The sequence below is a fragment of the Lithobates pipiens genome, unplaced genomic scaffold (genome assembly GCF_037356315.1).
Source record: "Lithobates pipiens isolate NorthernLeopardFrog02 unplaced genomic scaffold, aLitPip1_a1.2 Scaffold_19, whole genome shotgun sequence".
Classification (NCBI taxonomy): Eukaryota; Metazoa; Chordata; class Amphibia; order Anura; family Ranidae; genus Lithobates; species Lithobates pipiens.
In genome coordinates, this window is record NW_027507764.1 from 113,913,778 (window position 1) to 113,939,726 (window position 25,949).

General features: G+C 41.5%; 1 protein-coding gene across 2 annotated transcripts in view; it reads right to left on the reverse strand.

The window, feature by feature from the left end:
• Window positions 1–25,949, reverse strand: part of DPP6 (dipeptidyl peptidase like 6) — a 1,860,394-nt gene that overhangs the window by 1,284,451 nt on the left and 549,994 nt on the right. The gene's annotated exons all lie outside the window — the stretch shown is intronic.

Sequence of the window (25,949 nt, forward strand, 5' to 3'; positions counted from 1 at the left end):
ACATTTCAAGGAACACCATCAACAAAATCCCGATTTACTACAGTTCTGTGGAATAGATCATGTTCATCCCTCTTGGAGGGGCTCAAATCGGGTAAGGGATCTGTCGCAGAGGGAGACCAAGTGGATCTTCTTGTTGAGGAGTCTCTATCCGAGAGGGATGAACATAGAGCTGGACCTTAATTGCTACATTAGTGACTTATAGGCAAGCAAGTATGGACAGCAACAGTGTGGTCCTAATAGGGGGAATTAGTCCCCTTAGTGGAAACATCCTGTATGAGACGATGGGGTTCAGTGATTTCTCAAGTGTTACAGACAGTAGATAGCAGTTCCGATATGGAAATGCACATGATGTCGACCATCTAAGGTTGCAACTCCGAGAGGGAAATGTATAGGAGGTTACCAACCATTGATCTCTAAAATAAGTCTTCACATAAGTGATTGATGGGGAAGCCCTGAAATTATTATGATGGTGCCAATTTTATCTCTGTTTAGGGTATTAGCATTGGGATCTCCTTCTATGCGATTTTAGATTTTTAAGAATGTTTTGTATTTGGAGCTGTATTTATATGTTAAGTGCACCCGCAATATAGATGGTATCTTTGAGATATATTCATTTCCGCTTGAATTGAATTAGATCTGCATTTACCGCAATATATGTACCTATTAGCTAGTTGAAGATGTATGATATCCATTATTGTAACCATTATTGTAAACGTTGGCGCATTGATGACACGGCGACAGAGTATGACACCAGTCTATAGTTTTATATACACTGGTTTGCATGCTGTGTGGGGGTATGGCTACTCAGTGTAATCTTAGTTGACTTAATACAATGCGCCATACAGAAGGACACCGTTCACGTATATGGAGAGAAACCACTGATGGTTATTAACATCACTAGAGGTAGCACTTTAAGGGTTCCACATTTTCTTAATGATTGAATGTGGGGACATGGAACTCAATACTTGATTATTGTGGAGATGGGGACACTTAGTCTCGATCCCGGCGCATGCGAGATCTATTAGCATGCAGAGTTTGTTAAGTACTGAGACCGGAGCGGAACCTATAAAGCATCGAATGCAATATCTAAGATCGAATGTTTCGACGCACGTGACAAATATCGACGCACGGGCAGGAAACTGTAGCGAACTCTCAAATCGAATGTCTGGTATGATATACCAGTTTTCGAAATGGAGAAATCGAATGCTGTGATTTGGGCATGCGCAAATCGGGCATTTGGCGTCGGCGCGTGTTATGGACGTGAGTATACACTCCATTAATATGGGAGTGACAGAAGAAAAATTAAGGACGCTGATTCGACGATGGGGGAATATAAGGAGGGATGCTGGACCAGATAGCCAATCCCATGATTAAGTCTGATGTGACGAAACATGTCGGGGGCGTAGCTATCTGGTGATTATTGAGCTGACATACACGGAGCTGGGAAGGAGGCACAGGACTAAGAGGACTGTTTCATCTGACTTGAAGGCGCCCTTTTTCGAATAGACCTGCTGTGTGGGACCAGGCGGGACGCACGAGGAGGGGTGAGATCAAGTGATTCAGCACCGTATCTTATGAGTCCGCCGTGACCACCAATGCCCCGACGTATTCAGAATAGTATTGTGGAGTGAAGTTGTGAAGCGAGTCTTTTTACTCTTTTGAAGTGATTTTGCGTTTTTAAGCTCATGTGAGTGCATAAGGAGTGAGATTTTTAATACATTAAAGAGTGTTTGCAGTATTACACTATTGGGGTCTCCCTCTGTGATTTCTCTTTGAGGTATATATTTATACAATGAAGTGCGTAAGTGGAGAAGTTCCAATCGGATGTGCTGGGGTCTGAATTTCATCTTGAGAGATTATTTGAAAGCCCTTGAGCCTCACACGAGAGTGTAAGGCTTAGCAGTCGGTGAGTGTTTTCACGAAGGGGGGAGCATAAATCACGGATGGTGTGGTGAAGGAGTCACTTGTAAAAAGGAATCTGAACACTGGATATTCTTTTCATGCATTTATAGAAAGACTTTCTGTAATCTGGATGCTTTTTCAAATACTGTGTGGTGGATGGATTATATTCACATTCGTTTATATATTTTTCACTATATGTGTAATTTAAATGTAAATTTGGGTATTCACTGAGTGATTAATATTTATATATTTTGTTATTGATTATACAATTTATGATTTGAGATAGGATCACTGAGGAGGTGAGGATCTGTGCACTGAAAAGTACACAGGTTATAGCGCCACGTGCAACTAATTAGTTTTTTGGAAGTTTACTACTATTTTTGTATGCACCTTTTTATATGTGACATTTTATGGTAAGTGGCTGCTAAGATATAAAATATTGAGTTATCCACAGCGCTGTGATGATACACTAGGGAAAGGGTTTGTGGAGTGTGTATCTTTAAATTAAAATAAAATAGTAAAACCTAAAGCAGCAATGACAACATGACACAAGGTATCAAATGTGCAAGCCATCTATGAAGCAATCCGATTTCAGTTGTTTATTTCATTCCTTCATCTAAACTTCAAATTTCCATCAATTTACCATAACATATCTCATTTAAATGTATTGATCATAATCACCTCTAAAGACTGAGCTACATATTTGTCAAGATACAAATTATTGCAGCCGGTGTATGGTCTCTGCCAATCAATATGCATAGACTAATTTGATAAAGGAAAATCATTCATGCTTTATTTTGTAAATCTAGACAAATAAAAGAGTCAATGACAAGATGACCTTTTAGTACAATGCTTCTCATCCCTGAACATTTATCCCGGTATGTGCAGATTTTATTTCCAGAGAAATGCAGACTCCCCAAAGGCAGGCCGAAAGTTTACCCTGTGTAACAACCATTGTTATATTGATCGGCACAAAACAGCTCGGATGGCCTTTGAACCCAGGCATAAAAATAAGGATATGGAGAGCGTTGACTTAAAAATAAATCCAACCGGCAGTATGAGGAAATATGGCTTTTATTTATTCCAGGTTAGAAGTACACAGATTATGGCACCCATGAAACACTTTCTATATATATAGTGAATACACTCTGGAATATCTTTGTGACTTTATCTTCTAAGCTCCTTTTTTTCCATAAATTGACATTGTGTTCACCAGTATTGTTTCCACATGATTAGGTATTTTTTTAAATGTATGTAAAGCCTAAATCTTTTATGCTATCATTTGTAAAGGTCAGGCACTGATGCTGGATGAGAAGGCATATCTTTATGGACCTTACTTTGTGCACAGACATGTTGGATTAGAAAGGGCCATCGCCAAACTGTTCCCACAAAGTTGAGAGGTCCATGCGTCAGAGGGGGCGGAGTCACCGGGTGGCCCCGCACTCCGTTATAAAAGAACTGTCAGATGAAGAGAAGTGTCACACAGCGGGAGCCTCCCATTGCGCGGAGTGGCCCGTGAACCAAGAAGAGACGCCGTGGAGGAAGATGCCGAACGAGAACACCGAAACAAGAAGAAGTGGATCGGAGGAAGAAGAGGATCGGAGGAAGAAGAAGATGGAGGAAGAAACCGAAGGATGAAGAAAAGAAGAAGGAAGAAGACCAGAAGAAAGAAGATGAAAGAAGACTTTAATAAAGGAATTGTCAAAGACCGTCTCCTGTCATTTTTAACACTTTGTCACTTTTTGGGTGAAATGTTAGGGGTACTTTTGTACCCATTTCACACGGGGGAGGCCGGGATCTGGGGGTCCCCTTGTTAAAGGGGGCTTCCAGATTCCGATAAGCCCCCTGCCCACAGACCCCCACAACCACCGGCCAGGGTTGTGGGGATGAGGCAGTTGTCCTCATCAACATGGGGACAAGGTGCTTTGAGGGGCTACCTCAAACCACCCTCCCAATGTTGAGGGCATGTGGCCTGGTACGGTTCAGGAGGAGGGGGCACTCTCTCGTCTCCCCTCTTTTCCTGCGGTCTGCCAGGTTGCGTGCTTGGATAAGGGTCTGGTATGGATTTTGAGGGGGACCCCCATGCCATATTCTTTGTTTGGCACGGGGTTCCCCTTAAAATCCATGCCAGACCCGAAGGGCCTGGTATGCTCTTAAAGGGGAACCCATGCCGTTTTTTTTTTTACATTAAAGTTGTGTTGTAAATCGCGCTGTGGTTCACACTCAAGTCGCGTTCAAGTTGCCTCCCGAAGTCGTGCTGGAAGTCGTGTTGCCTATGTGTGAATGAATGGACTGTTATGATACAAGTACAAGAAACACAGATTGTTATTGTTAGAGTCAGGTCGAGTCTCCTATCTGTATCGAACTGTGTCAAAACGAAAACGAAAATAAAACATATATTTATGTCGGATCTTTCGTTTTTCAGACTCTGTGCTTTCATTATCGTTTGTCAAAACGGTAAAGAAAATACCTGAAATTCGGATGAAAATGCATTCGGACTAAAACAAATGCACATGTCTACTCACTACAGGCTGCCTGCAGAAAGCTACATGAGGGGTGCAGATATAAGACGAGACACCCTGACCAAGGAGGAAGAATAGAAGTGACTGGTCATTATCAAATGCACAGAGGCAGTTTACAAATTACCATACAGGTCTGGAAGAAATACAGAAAGTACACACGAGTTTAAAGTGAAAGCCACCACCACTCCAGCGCTGAAGTGTCCCTACACTCCCTTTCTGGCCACTGACATCTTCATCCGGTTCTTCTAAGTTCCGACCTTTGGACATTTTCTTTGACCAGTCTGAGATTAAGTCACTCCCATGCATGATATGGATTTATAGAAAGAACCCGCATTCTGGAATCCATCCAAATTCGTTAATTCAATGATCACCAAGTACAAAGTAACGGCTAACATGTTTCGATGAAGAGCCTTGTTCACAGCTGTAAACAAGGCTCTTCGCTGAAACATGTTAGCCGTTACTTTGTACTTGGTGATAATTGAATAAAGAATGTGGACGGATTCCAGAGTGCGGGTTCTTTCCATATATCCATATTCTGAGTTTGTGACGAGTAGGAGATCGTCTGAACCTGGCACCTGGAGAGAAGGTACCAGTAACAAACACGCATATTTGGAGGTTTTCACAGTTAGAGCAGTGCTACCCTGTGTGTACACCCCCATGCATGAGTAGCAGATAATTCATCTTGGCAGACATAGAAGAGCGTGTCTCTTCTGGATTAGAAAACCTGCCTGTTTACAATTTTTCTTTTTTGAACTACAGTTCCACTTTAAGTAAGAATACACATGTCTTGTATTCAGACAATGTTTGCTTATCCCAGATGTTATATAATTTCTGAAGGCAAAGAGTCTGTAGAATAAATGGTTGGCATTTGTACTTGATATTAGCACAACTGTTTATGTAAAACACATTTTTTGCAAAAATTATACTCTAATTTTCTTTTTTGTGCAAAAATGCAGTACAGGGTTTTGGTAAAATATGAAGGAGCAGTTTAAGGTCAGTAAATAGATACCAAACATGCCCAGTCTTGAAGCTGTACATGCCTGTGAAATGGCAAAAACGTTGGCACCCAAAATTGTCCTTGAGCAATGCATCAAATACTTTCACATCCATACGGTGATCATTTCTGTGTACAGTGAAACCCGAAGTGACAAGGTTTTCATCTCTTTTGGTTTCAGTTCAGTCCTTACCTGGCCACAGCCAGTGATGATGCTAATCAAGCTACTCGCTGCTCCCCCACTGACACCTACCATTAACTCCCCAAGCAATAGGAGAGGAAGCAGAGCTCAGGATAATTCTTGGGGGGGGGGGGGGAGCACCTACAGAATCCTGTCCTGTTGAATATTGTGACCAACAAAGAGAGTGAAGGAAATCCCAAAATGTAGCTTTGTCCTCAGAACAAAAGGTCAAAGGAAATTTTCCAGGATTTCCTAAATGGTACCCAGACAACACAAAATAACCTGATAGTTGTTTTAACTTGTCCTTATTCCATCCAAAAGAAAACAAAAAAGTTTGGGGTATATGTACATTTTAACCAGGGCTTTTTTTCCTCAAACAATAGATGCTGGAACTCAACCACGACCCCCCAAAACCCCTCCCCCCACACACACCCTCCAAATCACATCAAATAGTGGGTGTGGTCATATTTCCCAAACAGTAGAAGGGTATTAAAGGGGCATTAAATATCAGGATTGCATTACATACAGAGTGCAGAGCTGTCACTTACAAACACAGAAACCAGACTTCCATGCTTACAAGTGATTGTGGTGAGCAGGCACCAAAGGGTCTGAGCCAGAGGTGGTGGAACTGAGTTCCACCAAGTTCCCCCTGAAAAAAAGCCCTGGTTTTAACTAATCTGACCACATTAAACTGAGGGCTGATTGTTTGCTGCTAGGATGTTCTACACTTTCTCTGTGTTGACGCGGAGCTCCAGTCTGGAAAAAATATATATATATATAAGTCAGCAGCTATAAATACTGTAGCTGCTGACTTTTAATATAAGGTCACTTACCTGTTCAGGGATCCTGCCATGTCGGCACCCAAGTTGGTCCATCAATCAGCTTTGGGTACAGGCGCTGACATTGTAAGTAAGGGAAACCAACAATGAAGCCTTCAGGCTTCACAGGTGGTTTCCTATTGCGCTTGTGCAAGTCATGCTGCGCTTTCTGAATGGTCTCACCGTCTTCTGTGACCTGCGTGTGTCAGAAGGCAGCAGGGGAAAGAAGAGGGGCCAAAAATGTTTGTAAATCACCACAGCGTTCTTATCAAAAAGTGGGAGCGGGTACCTGTCAAAACCAGGTTCCCGCTTCCTCCCCAAAAAGTGGCAAATGTGGCAGTGGAGGGTGTGAACAAGCGGAGCTTCTTCTTTTGAGTGGAGCTCCGCTTTAAAGAATCAGCCTGGGAATGCCTTATATCAAATTCTAGTTGTCTATAATGTCACAAAATAGCTGAAATGTTTGCATACAATAAATATTTCATTTATAAGGGCTAACTGTTACAAAAATGCATGATTTATCAGTATGATGAAAGAGCGTTATAGGAATTAGGGTCATGTAAAAACACCCCAAAGGCTGACAATTATGAAATTACACATCCTCCTGTAACTGTGTCACTTTCAATGAGTGTTTGATACAATTCAGCAAGTTCTGCAGGCGAGCAAGGTTAATACAACCTCCGGCCTGTCAGTTTAAATGAATGTGAAAAGGCGAGAAGAATCATATCACGGACAGAAAGAATTGTTACATCCCATTATAAAATGTGCATAATTTTACTTTTACGCCAGCATATCCCATTGTCTTTTATAATATTGCCCATATCACTTTGTGATGACAGTGACACTACAGACGCCAGAATTGTCACAGTGGTCAGTCGCTATCAAATTGATAAGAAACGAAAGCTTAGAGAACGTTTTTGAACTGAACTAAAATTAATCATACTGTATTTCACCTCACTTGCCCAGAGAGAAGTGAGCAGAGGACACAAATTAATTTGGCATGTAGCAAATTGAGAACGTTGGATCATCACCTCTCCCATTTCCAACACATCAAAAACTCATGATGTGCAAAGAGCGAGAAGATTTCCTTGTCTGACAGAAGGATGTGCTGAGAGTAGGTGATACCATATTATGTATTCAAATTCATTCAGGGCTGGACAGGGAAAAAACACAGCCTTGGTATCAGGGGAAGACTGACAACTCATTGGGCCCCCGGGCAATAGGAGATCATGGGGCCCCCCGTGTCCCTGCCCACATTACATATATTGGTCTTTACACCCTTTAGCTGCAGAGGCAGCAGCTGAGGATGTACGCTGCGGCAGGAATTATATCCCTTGTTGCTTTTGGTGGGTGATCGTGACCCAATCAAGTGAATTAGGCCACTCTGCAAACACCCAGCAACCATGTTTAATGCATGCAGTAGCAGAATGCTATTGTGGGATCCACTAGCGAGCCCCTGTCAGCCAGGGTTGCCGGAGCTCAGTGCTAGGACTTGTTTCGGCACTGGGCTCTGGGATAAGCAGAGATTGAAATGGCCCGGGGGACTCTCATGGGCCCTTGGCCCTTGGGCAGTGCCTGAGTGCCCTAATGGTTAGTTTGTCCCTGCTTGGTATTCAATGCATAGAAGCCCACTTTTGTGTATGTGTCAAAGCTTGCATAGCTTAGGAGGAGGAGGAGTTTTTATGTAACGGTTCGAAAAAAAGTCACAGGACAGATTTTAGGAAGAACATGTAAAGCTTAAAAGGGACCTGAATTCAAAATGTAAACGTGTTGTTTTATGGAACATCTAGAAATGTTTATTGCACCTGAGCAATATCCTGAAAAATCTGCCTGTAGTCTTGAATTCTTCCTGAAAAATAGAAGTTCACTTTCTGTGGCTTCAGGTCTCAAGAGATTTGGGGTGACATTTGATGATGTCACAATTGCACTGTTCTCCTTGCTGAAGGCTCTGAAACAAGGAAGCAAAAACCTGTTTCTACTAAAGTAGCCACTTTCACACAGAGACACAGTGCAGAACAAGGCATGGTAGGTCAGTATTTAGCAAAGGTCAGTTGCAGGGAGATCACAAGCAACACTGGTGACTAGTCATTTCATCACTTCCTGTCCTTTGGTACAACTTCTAGAAATCAGTTCCTCCTTAAGTTGATTGGCAGCAGCAGAATCACAGAATCACTGAGGTGTAGCAACCAATTCTGCTAATGGTCATTGCTCCTGTGGTCCAAAATGCTGCAGAATTTATTTTACAAGTGTCAATCAAAACCCTGGCGAGTTATGAATAGAACATTACACATTACTCTTACAGCATATTGTATTTACAGTATTTAAACTGGTTAAGGCCTCAGAAGAACAGCACAACCTACAAAGACTCACAGAGACATGGGCCCTTTTTAGTAAATGCCATATTTGCTACTTCAGTTCATCTCAGTCCTTAATCTAATACAGCATATACATTGTATCTCTACTAAATACAGATACATTGAAATTTGAACAATCAATGCTAAGTTTAGTCAACTCATCAGGATATTTCTGTGTAGTAGAAAGAAACCAAAGAACTTAAAATATACTCAGGCAAACATGGTGAAAAGTCATAATATCATAATAAAAAAAACACTGGATAATATATAAGTAGTGGTATAAGAAATTGCTTGCCTAAAATTTAGTTAAAAACACTGCATCAGCATTTCTTCCTCCCGCCTCTATTCCATGCTGCCATCTTTCAAAATATGGCAGGTGCTCAGATGAACTGTCTCTGCCAGGTATTTGGGACTGGCAGCACATGTGCAAACACATGGGAATTACTGTTTATGCACAACACCACCAGTTTTTGGTATAGAAGCACTATAATGGCCCACAGCATTTGTGGACATGGGCAGAAGTTCCCCATGTGCACATGCAAATGCACCACAGAGTTTCAGAAATCTGTGTATGGCCTCAACCTTGCGGGGCATGTGCCCTTGGTAACATACTTCCTCCTGGGATATTTGTGACGTAGGAATCCTAGAAAGCAGAGTGGCCCACAGGAGGTAGTGCTGACTGAAAGGACAGCACAAACATTATAATATTTTTTTGGTGGCCTTCAGTTCCCCCTAAGTATAATAGTTTTTGGCTGTCTCTGGCTTCAATAATTTCTGAGTGACTGACCTGAATCCAATCTGTAGTTTAAAAATCCAGCGTGAATTCCTAATCTTCATACTCGTTCTGCCATTGGAGTGGCATAACAACCAGGTAACTTGCATTTTTAAAAGGGGAATTCAGCAATGACATCCTTTATATTCTTTCTATGTAAACTTCCTTTAAAAATATTCCCATGTACATTTCTTGTGAATTGAGTATATACCCCCCTAGTTACAACACGCTTGAATATATACCCCCCCTAGTTACAACACCCTTGAGTATATACCCCCCTAGTTACAACACGCTTGAGTATAATCCCCCCTAATTACAACACGCTTGAGTATATACCCCCCTAGTTACAACACACTTGAGTATATAACTCCCTAGTTACAACAGGCTTGAGTATATGCCCTTCTAGTTACAACATGCTCTTTAGGAATCAAATTGTATACATTTTATTGACTATTCAACTTTCTTTTAATCCAGAGATGACTTGGATCATTCATATCAAGAACATAGGGATGTTTAAATTCACCTTCATCAATGACAAAAAGGAAACATGTGTAATTTGCAGGCTTCTTGCCAATTTTCTGATCTTTTTTCCGCCAATGTTAGAATTGCAAATCCATTCTTGTCCAACAATGTGTTGCAGAAGTAGTTCCCACTGGGTAGCATGTGGCATATTTTGCTTAACAATCTGCGTACTTATCAGCTGCCTATCTCTGACAATCCCCATTGCTCTGCCCTTCTCTTTCCTTGCATTGCATTCTGAGTGTCAAAACAACAATGAATGTAGAGTGTGCTGTGACAATAACACTGCTAAAAATATATTTATATCTGGAACACATCGACAGAATGCCTGACATGTTGCTACAAGATATACCAATATTTGTTTAATTCATTTTGGATTTTTTTTTCTTTTTATATATGATAGCTTGTGTCCTTAGGAAGTGGGTTGCCATGGAAACTACTCATTATTTTTCCAACAGTAGGCTAGCTACTTAAAAAAAAAAGAAGCACTTCATCTGTGCATAGTTTTTTTTTTTTATTCATCTGTAGGAAAATTTGGTACGACGGCTGCACTCCTTGCCTTTTCCTGCATTCCTCTTTATCCACCACTAGCCTACAAATTTCTTAGCATTGCATTCTTTCTAAAGATGCTCTAAAAAATACTTTTATAACAATTATAATAAAACTTATTGAGATAACAGGCAGGATGCCAATTCCAAAGAGCTACCATATGGTTTTAAACAAATCCTGTAACATAAAGTTTGTTTTAAAACTCATTTATAACCACTGATGTATGAATGCGAGCATTAATTACTTTTTTTTTAAAGTTGCAGTTGCAAATTCCCATGCTATCAAACTCCTCTTCCTGCTTAGTACTTTGTGGGTGTATTCTGCGCCCTGATCCAACCAGGGCGCAGTAAAAGCTGGTTATTAAGGAGCGGGGCTTTGAAGCCGGCTGCCATATCCTTCACAACCAGTGAGTCATCAGCTGTCAATAAGCTTCCCTGCTGACAGCTGAATAAAAAAATAATATTTGCCAGTAAAAAAAAATGGTGTGGGGTCCTCCTCCCCAGTCCATACACGCCAACATAAAAAAAAAAAATGACATGGAGTCTCCCCTAAAATATATATCAGACCCTTATCTGACCACGCAGCCTGGCATATCAGGAAAGGGGGGACGAGCGAGGGCCTCCCTCCTAAACCATACCAGGTCACATGCCCTGAACACGGGGGGGCTTTGGGGTAAGTGGGAATGTTGATGGGGACAAAGGTCTCTTTCCCACAACCCTGGGATTTGGTTGTGGGCATCTGCGGGCGGGCAGCTTATCGGAATCTGGAAGCCCCCTTTAGGAGGAGGGCCCCCAGATCCTGACCCCTATGTGAATGAGTATCGGGGACATAGTACCCCTACCCATTCATCAAAAAAGTGTCAAAATGTAATAAAAACACAGAGACAGTTTTTCACAATTCCTTTATTAATATTATAAAAAATAGAAAAACAGTGTCCCCCGATGTAAATCCATCATTAATCACGATGACCACTGAACCTGAAAAAAAAAAACACTCCGTACTCGTTGATGGCTGACCGTTGAATACCTCCTCCACATTTGACACTCCTTTTATGGGTAAGGGCAGTGCCACCTGGAAACGTCACCTGGTGGCGCCACACCCTTCTGACATCACCGGCCCAACATGTACTGTGGAGGGACCCCACACGTTTTTTTTCTTTATTTTTTTAAATAGTCGGGTGCTGACAATTGCAACCTCGAGTCAATTTGTTTTTGAAAGGTAATTTGTGCTGCAGCATGTTCTATACATGCTACTGATGCACCACTTTACAAGCAGACTAAGGGGGCCCCCATGCACAATATTTAAAGGAATTTTTTCATTTTTAAAATTTTGCATATATACATGTCCCCCAGGGAGGTACCCACACCCCCATACCACTTTTATGGCCAATTACTTGCATATAAGCCTTCAAAATGGGCATTTTTGATTTCTCAGGTTCGACTCCCATAGGCTTCAATGGGATTTTCTGTTTGGGTCAGAACTTTTCCCCTGTTTGGGAGCTTTGTTGCTAACCAAACAGGGGGTGTTTGGTCCATATATAATTCTGGGTCAGAAAATCTTGAGAATGCAGCCCAGGAACTTGCAACTACTAAAATAAGTCAGCAAGGGAAGGGCCAATATATCTTTTAGGATAGGTTATTTTAAACATTTGAAATAAGTTTTAATGTTACCCATTAATTCTTTGAGTATGGTGTTAGTCCCAGGGAACTTCAATATGCATATTTTGACACGTTATAGTGGTTTTGAGAACACCCTTACCAATTCCCACCTAGTATATATTCTTATTAATCAGTAAAGCCCATCACAGTAATGTAATGGAGGGTATGCTCATATCGCTACAAGAGCTCCTGAAATCTGTTTTCTGGTAGGCTTGAAGTACACGTTTGCTGATGGAAAAGATTATCTGGCTCTTGGATTGTGCAAGCTCCTTCTGTACCTTCTATAATGTCTACAACTGGCTTAAAGTGAAAATGTAGCGACACATAAATATCCTGTTGGGTGATTACTGTATTCACCACTGCAGATTTTTTGCATCCTATGTCACTTTGCTGCATATTATACTATGAAAGCAGCATTGCACTGCTTTGGCAGTCTGTGTGTTCCGCTCCACCTGTACATTGCTCAAACACCATCTTATTCAAATAGAATTGCAGAGCCGTGGAATACAGGGCCTGTTTGGCTATCACAGCATAATGCATTACTGCCAGAGTGATATCTGCTGTGCAAGGGACTGGGTGAAGTTAAAGCAGAACTTAACTGTATCTGAGAACTACAAACTGAAAACACTATTTAATTGATTTTTAATATTCAAAGAAAACTCACCCATATCCATCCATGTCTCTAGGATCGATTTAGTTAAGAAAGCATGTAGAAAAACACCCCCTATCATTTCTAGCCATGGTCATCTTGAGTATGGGCAGAAGAATTATTCATGTAGCAATTGCTTCCTGGAATTCATCTGCCCGTAGCTCTGGCATGCAGGCAGGAGGGTGTGCTTAGCTGAGCCAACCTCTCCTACCCTCTTAGCCCCTGTACACACAGTCGGACATTCTGATGGAAAATGTCCGATCGGACTGTGTTTCCGGATAATCTGACCGTGTGTGGGCTCCATCTGACTTTTTCCGTCGTAATGTCCGACCAACAAAGTTTGAGAGCTGGACATAAAATTTTCTGACAACATGATCCGATCGAACTTTGTCCGATCGTTTGTAGAGAATTCCAATCGGAAAAAGTGCCACGCATGCTCAGATCAAATTACGAGACCAAAGCTATTGGCTACTAGCCTGAACGTAGTCCCGTCGCAAGGAACGAACGTCATCACGCTCCGAACGATCGGATTTTCCGACAACTTTGTCCGACCGTGTGTATGCAACACCAGTTTCGGAAAAAATCCGTTGTAAAAAATCAGACGGATTTTGTGGTCGAAATTTCCGACCATGTGTACAAGGGCTAACAGATGAAGAAAAAAAAATGTCCACGAATACTTCTGGGATGCATGATTTTTTTTTATGCAAGGCCAGAAATTAGGAAACAACTGAAGAAATGTATTACATAAAAGTTTAAAATATTCTTTCTTTTATTTCTTCCTTCCCCCTATACTCCCCCCCCCCCCCTTTTTTTTTGTTTGGGTGTCCAGAAATAGATTCGAATTGCCCTTGCTATACATAATTATTCTGTTTTACGGGCTTCCCACCTAATTAACCATTTAAGTAAATGGCTAAGGAGAATTACGGTCCACTAATTGCATGTTCATACTTTCACTACTATGCTATACCACTTGTAGATTTTTATCTGTATGTGGAATTATACTGCAAATTACTCACACTGTGTTTAAGTAGGTTCTAATGACTTTTCCATTGATCATGACCTTTATACATCTATCTTTTGATGTTTACATGGCTTATTTTGCATACTGTAGATTATGCACACCCTCTTTCCAAATAAACAATATAAAAATAAAAAATAAAAAAAAATCAGTATGCAACTAAAGAAATAAAAAAATAAAAAAATAAAAAAAACAAGTAAATATAATATACCTTTTTATTTATTTACTAATGCTAGCAGCATAAGGATTAAAAATGGTTACTGTTGAGAGAGTTTAGCTCCACTTATCACAAGCAGTTGCTTTGCCCTGCAGATTTGCTTTGTTGTCCTTCTTCCCAGCAGCACATACTCATCTTTTCTTTACCCCCCGTACAATTGATAGGAAGTGTTGTGTATGCTCCAAGCTGCTCTAGTCAAAACTTTTGCATAGATGGGGACTATCTCCATTACCCCCCTCCATAACGTATCTCTGCCAATCAGCAAGCACCAGCATTGTCACATGAAAGGAAGGGGAGTTGGTCACATGCTCCTCCACATCTGGTACCACGCATTCACTCTTCACTCTTGGTGGCTGAACATAACAACAGAGGAGCAAAGAAATATGCTGCTGGGAAGGGAGACATAAAAAAAAAAAAACGCAATTTAATAAATATGTAACCAGCTTTCTCATCATCTGGATGAGATGGGGACAGAAAGAAATTAGAGGTACTTATACATTCAATTATTAGACATCGGAGCCAAGAAGAGAACCGCTAAGACCAACAACAGCATTTTTGTTTTACCTTTCTGGCTTCTAGAACTTTTTAAACACCATGCTTCTAATATAAAATCAAATTATGAACCTTAGGAGATGTGAGAATCTTGCAGTGCATATTAAGACTAAGAGATATTGCTGGAAATGACATACGTATTACACTACGCGTCTATAAATTGCATTGGAAAATGTCAAGTTTTAAACGTCTCCACAGAACGCAGCTATTTTTTATGAAGCTGGTCATAAGTATAATCCATAATATAAACGGCTTAAAATGAAAGTAGGTTAAACGCTATATGAGCATATAAAGGAGATATCCCTGTAAGATTACTAAGGCTTGAAGCCTAGAGTCCTCTGCCGGCTGTATACAATATGAATTGCATGATAAGAATGAACAAACAACACCATTTATTTGCATCAACGTTTTAATATAACATGTAGATGCCACCCAAAACATAATTTAGAAACATTGCTAGACGTACCCAACAGGCACAGTAGTCCACAAGAAGCAGTAAAAGGTTCCGAGCCCTCAATCCTACGGTCCCTCTCTCCAATGTACAGGACACTGTACTAGCCAATGTGTCTTGTGGCTCATGCATATTGGATGCAACCCTGTATGTCAGTGATCATCAACCCTGTCCTCAGGGCCCACTAACAGGCCAGGTTTTATGTATTACCTTGGGGAGATGTAGACTAGAATACTGCAATCACTGAGCAGCAAATGATATCACCTGTGATGTATTTCAGTTATCTTGCAAACCTGGCTTGTTAGTGGGCCCTAAGGACAAGAGTTGATGACCACTACTGTATGTTAAAAAATATGTGACTGATTATAACTTGGAAATTCCTTAAAGTAGTTGTAAACCCTTACAACACACTTTGACCTACAGGTAAGCCTAGATTAAGGCTTACCTGTAGGTCCAAGAAATATCTCCTAAACCTACACGTTTTAGGAGATATTTGCCAAAAGAAAGGCACCGCTGTCTACGGCGAATATGCCGTGCATGGCGGCTCGGTGCGCGGGAGTGATGTCATCGCGGCTTCGCCGACTGACAGCAGCGGTGTGGCGAGACCGACCGAGAAGATGGATGCGCCAGACTACAGTGGACAACGGTGAGATCGCTAGCTCCTGTGTCAGGTAAGTGACACATAATGGACTACTATGCGATGCATAGTAGTCCATTATGCTTTACCTTTGCAGGGAATGAAAGAGGAAGTAAACCCATCAGGGTTTACTTCCTCTTTAAAATGCTGCTTCCAGGCCTCAAACTGCAGTGCTCTATGGTGGCATAGCTGGCTAATAGCTAAGGCCCTCATCCTCATCTGTCCTCACACTGACTGGTATTGCAGAATAAGAGACGGGTGTGTCTGACCAGTTCTCTTACTGTTAGCTTTGTGGAATGAACTTCAAATTTTTTGTACTATTTTAAATATGCTTTAGAGGCTCAGTGAATAGTATAAATACTGCACATTTCAAAGACATGATTAGTATATAGAGATGTATTTGTTGCTTTTGTATTCTAATAGATATGCAGCAACCGTTTTGCATACTTAAAGTGATACAGTAGTAAACTTACTAAAATAAAAAAAATAAAATAAAAAAACCCTTATCCCTGAAAGGTAAAGCACGTTATAAAAGACTTCCCTTGAAACAAAGCCCTCCAGTGGCGTGCTGTCCCCTTTGCAGAGGCTTTCATCTCCAAGTGGTCTTCCTTCCAGGTTCATGGGCTGCAGCCACTTGATTGGCTATGCCGTGATGACGTCACTCCCGCACAGGAGTCTCAGTACACAGCTCTGAAGGAATGGTACAGGTATTCTGTTCCTTTAAAGTGTATGTTCTGGTGACGCCACCAGCTGCTGCTCACTGGAATATATCCTAAACATCTATATATCTTAGGAGGTATTCATTTTAGATACAGGTAAGCTTTATTATAAGCTTACCTGTAGGTAAAAATCACAGAGGGGGGGTTAGTACCACTTTAACATATATGTGCATTTAACCATTTCTCCCCAGGTGGATGTCATATGGTGTCCTGGGGTTTAAGTGGTGATATTGGGATGATACCTGCAACTGCAGGCATCACCCCAGTATCAAAATTTTCAGCTTGCAATAAATGTTTACTTGTACATGTCAGTTTTGCTGTAGTAGGCTGCATATATCACACAGATGGGCCACTTCAGCAATTAGGTACAGTCCCTGGAATGTATAAAGACTGGAGCTGACAGATTTTGTGAAAGGGTCTCCTGGCTGGTTAGGAGTTGTACCTGAGTTTGGGTCATTCTGCACCACTTTTACAATGTATTAGAGACACATTTGAAAAGTCTGTCTGGACAGTTTTTCCCTCTGTACGCCAAAAAAGAGCTGGTCTTAATTAGCCTCACTTTTACAGTTGGTACATTCATTGCGGCACAATGTAAAAGTGGTGCATTCAATGTGACACAATGTAAAAGTGAAGTATTCTAGAACTATCTGAATTTGGTACACGAGTCGCCGTCAGAACCAAAAGTGACGCAAATGCTTCATGAATTTGGCGTAATGCATTAACATGAGGGCTTAAAGCGGGGTTCCACCCTAAAGTTGAACTTCCGCTGATCGGAACCCTCCCCCCCTCTGGTGTCACAATTGGCACCTTTCAGGGCGGAGGGGGGTGGAGATACCTGTCAAAGACAGGTATTTACACCCACTTCCTGGCATAGACTCCCGTGGGAGTCTATGCCTCTTCCTGTCCTGCCGCGCTGTCTGCTGGGACACACACGGGTCCCAGAGACAGCGCGGACAATTCCTATTGCGCTACGCGACTTGCGCATGCGCAGTAGGGAACCGGGAAGTGAAGCCGATTCGCTTCACTTCCTGATTCCCTCACCTAGAATGGTGGCGGCAGCAGCCGAGAGCCGAGCGATCGATCGGCCTCGGCTGCCGGCATCGCTGGACCCCGGGACAGGTGAGTGTCCATTTATTAAAAGTCAGCAGCTGTAGTATTTATAGCTGCTGGCTTTTAATATTTTTTTCCCCAGTACAGTCCCGCTTTAATGCCAGAAAAGTGGCGCAGAAGCTTTATTGAGTTCCTCCCAGTATGTTTTTTAGGAACTTTTGCTTTTTTAATTATTTATAGATCGGTTGGGTTTAGGCAAACATTCCTGTCTTTGTACTAAGATTGAGCTGATGATTTTTCTGGCTGAGGAACAGTTTATATATGTAATGGCATGTTGATGCATTACTGGAATAAAGCCCCTTTTTAAAAGGATTATACACTATTGGTGGTTATCTTTTTTGCTGACACATCCCACTGGACTCCGTGATCTGAGACCAGAGAAGAATCGTTTTTCATGTGACAATGGAATGATCTCCCTTGCGAGATACATGAGCCCTATATGTACAGTGTTTTCAGCTCAACATGTTTCATCATTCAATGGCTTCCTCAGGAGATTTGTGAATATATGTTTGACTTATATGTGTTATTTTTCTATTAATTTATAGAATTATTCTGTACAGTGATTCACAAGTCTTCTGAGGAAGCTATTGAATGATGAAACATGTTGAGCTGAAAACACTGTACACCCTTTATGACCACATGAATGATCCATGATGGTTTTTAATTTTTGCATATTTATAATAAAATTGTGTTATTTTATGAATTAATTGTTGGTATATCAATTTGTTTGGCACCTTAAAAATCCAGTTTCTTGTATGTATAAATAATTTGTGTATATCTGGGATGTGGTGCCTCTGATCCTCACATCAATGGCTGGTCATCTATTGTTTTGTTATTATTAAATCGCGTCTGCCCACCAAATGGAAATTGTTAAAACATTTATTTTCTTTAGTAGATGTCCCCCAGGGCAGTACTCAACTACCCTCTTCCCTTTTCCCATCTCCATGCAATTTGGTTGACAATCATTTTCGTATTAGCTCAGAAAATTGCCATTTCTGATTTTTAACATTTGTCTCCCATTGCCTTCAGTGGGGTTCGGATTTATCACCTAAACTTTAGTCACGTTCTGTGAAGCCACACCAAAATAAACCCAGGTACATTCGGCTCACCCTTAGTCATCAAACTGCCCCAAACGTTATGTGAACAATAAGGGAGAAGCAGCACTTTGATGAGATCATCATACTGATCTTTCCACCTCCAACAATGCTCCTACTTTGCAGCCTTAAAGTGGAAGTAAACCCTCCTATCGTTTTCAGTCAAGGAAGCTGCCATCTTGGCCTCTAATAATTCTTCAACTGCCATAATGCTGCACATGTGATCAGTTATGACACCAGCCATTGGATGGTTTGAAAGTTTGGTTGAGAGCACAACCAATGTAAAAGTTAGCATTTCCGGCATGCCGGGAATGTAAGCGTTTTTTCGAAACTGGGTTTACTCCCACTTTAAGGTAAAGTATGGTAAAGGAAATACCAAACTGAGCCTTTATACTTGTAGTTTCTATAGAAGTGTTGTGGGCTTAGTGATAGCAACAGTGGATAGTCACCACTGTGTTGTGCAGAAGTGTAACCTCCATTGTATTTCTCAAGGGAGGGAGAAGCTGGTTTCTGGGGGGTGAAAGGACATTATGCTTAGATTTATAGTGAGACTAAGGAATGTTCTCATAAAAGATAGCTTAAAGTAGTTGTGAACATACAAACCCATATACTGCTCAGCCAATCTGCCACTGCAGTCGCAAGAAAAAAACAGTACTTCCGAATTTAAAACACGTGTTGGGAGCCCCCACTTCCTACCGAGGAGTGATTGGCACCTAACTGGTAACCAGCCGCCAGGTCAAGCACTAACCCTGCGGGGCCTCTTCAGACAAGGACACCAGTTTAAGAGAGTCATTAGCTTTAGAAACAGCACAACGATGGAGGGCAAGGACTATTGCAAATTAACTGCTTATCACATTGTTGCTAAAATCCTTTTCCATGCTGAATACTACAATGTGTACAAGACACCCTGTGGGTTTCATTTTAATGTCCTCTGAATTGATTTTGAAGTCTACAGCTTTATTTATAACAACGGGAGGCACGTAATAGAACAAAAAATTATAGTGGACTGACACACAGGCAGGGGAGCAGCTGGGCGCTGACAAACTCGTCTGCCTGATGAGAGCACAGGGGGAGAAAGAAAATGAAATGGAAAAAAAAAAAAACAAGAAGAGGTGGCAGGAGTTGTAAAGTTAGAAGAAGAAAAAAAAACTGCAAATATGCTGTAGAAAATGTTATACTAATGTACTGTTTGAGTGGGAGTGAGAAAGGGTGTTATCACTCAAGTAAAAGTAATGTAAAAAGCTGCATTTTTAGTATGCATAACATTTACATCAGATATTGCTTCAAACACTTAAAGAGTCTGCAAAAGCATAATCCAAAAAAAATAAAAAATTAAATTAAAAATATACATACAGTACATACATATTTGGAGATGGCCCCTTCCTGTTCTAACATAACTGCACACCAGTGCACAAAGCAAGGTCCATAAAGTTTGGGTTGAAGGAACTTGACTAGCCTGCATAGAGTGCTGATCTCAACCCAGTAGAACACCTTTGGGATGAATTACAGCGGACACTGTGAGCCAGGCCTTCTCAACCACATCAGTGCCTGTCCTCACAAATCTGATTCTGGAAGAATGGTCACACATTCCTATAGACACACCTAAACCTTGTGGACAGCCTCTCCAGTAGAGTTGAAGCTGTTTTAGCTGCAAAGGGTTAGCCAACTCAATATTGAACCCTACGGACTAAGACTGGGATGCCATTACATCTCATGTGCGTGCAAAGGCAAGTGTCCCAATGCTTTTGGTAATATAGTGTATGTGTGTACCATTGCATGTAAACCCCCCAAAATAAACAAAAAGGCAAAAAGGAAAAGGGGTTCCAGCACAAAATAGCTCAATTTACTGAGCATGTGCAAATAAATCAAAGAAGTCAAGCTTGGCTGGTGTGATTTATTTATGTGTGAGCAATACATTTAATAAATTGTGCTGCACCGCAAAGATGGCTATGGGTATATTGTGCTGAATACTTGATGCAGGGATATGGTTAGAGTCTGAACATATTAGCTGTGTTTATTAAACACATATGGCACATTCTTTACACCCACAAAATACCATGTTTTTCTTTCATTACACATGATTTTCTACAATCAGAATATATACAGAAACCTAACATTTAAACCAATTTAAATTACGAAATGTATTAATACAGTTAGGGACTACATAGTAACCAGCATGCCCTGGTGTAAGTGGGAGAGCAAATGCCCTGGTATTAGTGGGAGGAAGAATAGCCTAGTGCTGGTAAAAATCCAACTATTTCCATCAGTGGGATTCATACAAATTAAACGGTACTGGTGTCAGTGTAAGTAAATTGGTTGTAAACTCAGTCAAACAAAAGCAAAAACAAAGCACATATATCTGTAGTGTCGGACTTTCCAGCAAAAAAAGTCAGTCGGAATCTTTTCATCGGATATTCCGATCGTGTGTATGGCTCATCTGACTTTTTTTTTTTGAGAAAATTCTGACGGACCTAGAAATAGAACATGTTTTAAATCTTTCCGATGGAATCAATTCCTATCGGGAAAACTGTTCGTCTATATGCTGTTCTGACAGACCAAAAATGACACAAGGGCAGCTATTGGCTACTGGCTATTGAACTTCCCTTTTCTAGTCCCGTCATACGTGTTGTAAGTCACCACGTTCTAGACAATCAGACTTTGGTGTGATCATGTGTAGGCAAGTTTGTTTCAGTGGAACTCAGTCGGAAGTTTATTCTGACAGAAAAAACGGTCGTGTGTACGCAGCATTAGTGTTGCTTCTCTCTGGTGCTTTGTTCTTCTGTTATCAGCAAGTGTAATTTCTGATACATTTTCTTGACACATGAGATACAATTTGTGCTGAGGAGGAGAGCTCAGCACACAACTTGTCTATTCAGAACACAGTTCTGCTGTGTGTGACAGAGGGTGTGTTTCTTTCCTCCAATTAGCTCTCACACAGTGTCTCAGACCTCCAACTGCAGCTCTCCACCCCCTCCTCTGTGATACTGAAAAATGCAGAAGGAGTTCATCTAAAATCAGCACTTTTGAGGGGATGCACTGAGGAGACCGCAGATAAACAAGTAAAACTTATGTAGGAGGAGTTGTTTCATCCCTGGGTATTATCTGAGGCTATATACTTCACCAGGTATATGAGGGTGTATACATCCACTTTAAATAAACAAACAGCTTAAAGCCTGACGGAATCTTTTCATCATATATTCCGATCGTGTGTATGCTTCATCAGACTTTTTTTTTTTATGAAAATTCTGACGGACCTAGAAATAGAACATGTTTTAAATTTTTCCGATGGAACCATTTCCTATCAGGAAAACTGTTCGTCTGTATGCTGTTCCCGACGGACCAAAAACGGCGCATGCTCTGAAGCTAGTACAAGGCAGAAGCTATTTGCTACTGGCTATTAAACTTCCTTTTTCTAGTCCCGATGTACGTGTTGTATGTCACCATGTTCTTGACAATCGGACTTTGGTGTGATCGTGTGTACGCAAGACAGTTTCAGCGGAACTCCGTCGGATCTCCAGCGGAAAAACCTTCAGCGTTTATTCCGGTGGGAAAACCAGTAATTTGTACGCAGCATCAGTGCCATCAAAGGATTGAAGCACCCATCTCCTATGTATGCAGCGAAATCCAACTTCTGTGATCCAAATTGGACAGTGCTACTACTGTCCCACCATGCTGAACTCATAAGGTGACCATTTTCTGATGTGGACCAACCACTTACCATTACTAACTTATAATAATAACTATGTTATTAATTAACTATAACTATGATTTCAAGTGACCCTGCAGACAGGTTCCACTTACATTACCCTAGTAAGTTCTATACCAAGAAAAATCTGATGTTTTTTACTTGGAATAATGGTTAGAGTAGTATTCCTCCAAAATCATGTTTCCTCACTGAAAACTAAACTGATAAGGAGGGAGGAATGTAGACCATTATACTCATTGCTGTTCCAGTCCTTCACCTTGACCATAAAAACATCCTAAATTCCCAAATGGAATACATGGGACTGAGGCTGGGTTCACACTGCAGCGGTTTATGAGAACAGATGTGATTCGCACCGCACTGCAGTGCAAATCACATCCGATCTCTGTGCGATGCGAGTTCAGCCATACAGATAGTATGGCTGAATTTGCATCGCACACGGCCCAAACTCGCACAGGACCCTTTTTTTGGTCTGCAGCAGAATCGGATCGCATGGGTGTTCACACCATGCGATCCGATTCCTGTCCGAGTTTGCAGATCGCACTGCGATATGCGAACTGATCTGGGGGTGTCATTAACGTTTCACTGACACTCCCAGCAGTTCGCATAGGGCAGTGCGAACTGCCGCCGGTAGGTATGTGATGCTGCAATGTGAACCTAGCCTTAGCACCAAGTTCTGTTCTGATCTCTGTTAGGCTAGGTTCACATTGCAGTGATGCGGGAACGCCGCAAATCCGCGGCGGGTTCGCGCATCGCATACCTCCCGGCAGCAGTGTGATCCGATTCTGCTGCGGACCAAAAAAAGGGTCCTGTGCGAGTTTGGGCCGTGTGCGATGCGAATTCAGCCATACTATCTGTATGGCTGAACTCACATCGCACAGAGATCGGATGTGATTTGCACTGCAGTGCCGTGCGAATCACATCCGGTTCTCGTAACCGCTGCAATGTGAACACAGCCTGAGGATTTTATTTGCGTTTATAGTTTTCATATAAATCTACATGTATGCAATTCTAAGAGCCAGACAAGGTTTCTGCTCCAGTTTGAAGATATGCTCTTCTGCTATTCATTTCTTAAAGTACAGAGGAGCTCTATAGGTAACTACATGCCCTGCCTTGTGTCAGAGCTCAAGCCTCTACGTGTCTATCATTATAAGTCCATGATGGTAGGTTACAAGGTGTCAGTATAATGAAACTCAGTGGGTGCCTCTCCCCTCTACCGGGACTGGCTGCTTCTTTATTATATGGCTTTGCACTCATCTGATAGCCCTGGAATTACAGCACTACATATCACCACTAGAATAATACAGCACAGTTCTGTGTCACTCAGTACAAAGTGCTGTACCTAATGAAACCACACAAGACCCCTAACATAGGGTTTTCACATGAGATATGAACAATGGAATATACTGGAAATAGGTAAGAAAACCTTTGCTTTTATTTCTTGGTTATTGCACAGTTTATTTATGGTGCACAAAGAAATATTAAAAGGGACATTCTCTTTCTTTAAAACAAGCAACATACATACGTAAGAACGTGATATCATTATAACTGTCCCATCTCTCCACCTCAACCAATCAGAGAACACCTTGCATCAATTGAAAAATTGGAATGGCACCCGTCCTAAGCAGCTGACCTCCTGTGTTCACAAAGCATGTTGACTGACACTCAGCACAAAACCTGGAAGCTAACAATGATCACTGGAGTAGTAATGTCTACTACAGCGATTTCCAGCTTCTACAGGGATCCCCCACATAAGTACATAGGTCCAAGCAGCACCAATGTAAGTTTGTATAAAACAGCATACCACAAATTCACCTATAAGGTTCTATTGTTTTATAAGACACTGCCAATCTGAGCTTTCAAACTTTCTGTTTAAATCGAGTAAATACATTCCAGGAGCATCAAAATAGAAGTTGTTCAAAGTCTTGCATTTTCTTGAGAAAGCAGCCACAGCTGGAGCAGAAAAGGCTTCGCCCTGCCAGCATGTTGTAGATAAGAAACCTTTAACTAGGAAGCAACGGAAGAAATGTAAAAAAAAGAAGTACATATAAAATACCTTCCTACAGTATCTACCATATTTATCCGCGTATAACACACACTTTTTTCCTCTTAAAATCAGGGGAAAATTGCGTGTGCGTATTATATGCCGACCCCCCACCATTGTGAGCCTCTGGGCGGCTTTCAGCTGCCTTTGGCTCTTCTCGGTGGCTTTTGGCCAACTTCGGCTCTTCTCCGTGGCTTACGGTTGTTCTCGGAGGCAGCCGAAAGCTTCTGAGAACAGCCGAAGGCGGCCGAAAGCTGCTGGGAACGGCCGAAAGCCGCGGAGAACTACCGCGTGCCCCCGAGATACACAGGACATCTGGCTCTGTATCTCGTCTGCGCCATTTTTAAAAGGAAAAGCTTAAAAAAAACTGACAAGGCTGCAAATCACACTGACAAGGGTGCAACGATGGACAAGGCTGCATGACAAGGCTGCAAATGATGGACAAGGATGCATGACAAGACTGCAAATGACACTGACAAGGGTGCAATGATGGACAAGGTTGCAGATGGACACTGATAAGGCTGCATTAATTGGCATTCAAATGTAAGGTTTTTTTTCCTTAAAATTCCCTCTTAAACTTGGGGTGCGTGTTATACGCCGGTGCGTGTTATACGCCGATAAATATAGTATTTACTAATGCTAGTAGCATAAGGATTAAAAATAGTTAATGTTGATTGGGAGAATTGAATTATTTTTTAACCACAGAGGGTAAAGGTGCTGCTCTAAAGACTGCTGGCGGTGGGCAGGTTTTTCTACTCTTGCTGCTTTCCTATTTCTAAAGTGGTTATAAGCCTCAGACATAAAATATAAACAAAGAATATCCCTCTGTAGTGTGCACTTGTCTCAATTAAAAGCACTAAGTGTCATTTCTTTATGCTGCTTCTTTCCTCTGCTATTAGCATGAAATACTTCTGACAAATTTCCTGACACCAAGAGAAAAATGGTGACAGGGGAGGGAGCTCTAGCAGAGTGACAGCCTCAGTTATATTCCTGGGTGCTGTGTGGAGAGGGGTGTGTCCCTTCCCCCCAATCAGCTCTCAGTGCTCACCTCACTGAGCTTTGCAGAGTGGAACTTCTGCTCTTTGCCCCCTTTTTCTAAACTCTAACACACAACCGGTTTTTCCGTCAGAATAAACTCTGATGGTTTTTCTGATGGAGTTCCGCTGAAACGGTCTTGCCTACACACGATCACACCAAAGTCAGATCGTCTAGAACACGGTGATGTACAGCACGTACGATGGGACTAGAAAAAGGAAATTCAATAGCCAGTAGCCAATAGCTGCCCCTGCATCGTTTTTGGTCTGTCGGAACAGCAAAAAGAGGAACAGTTTTCCTGATAGGAATTGATTCCGTCGGAAAGATTTAAAACATGTTCTATTTCTAGGTCCGTCAGAATTTTCCGGAAAAAAAAGGCAGATGAGGCATACACACAATCGGAATATTTGATGAAAAGATTCCATCAGACTTTTTCTGCTGGAAAGTCCGACCG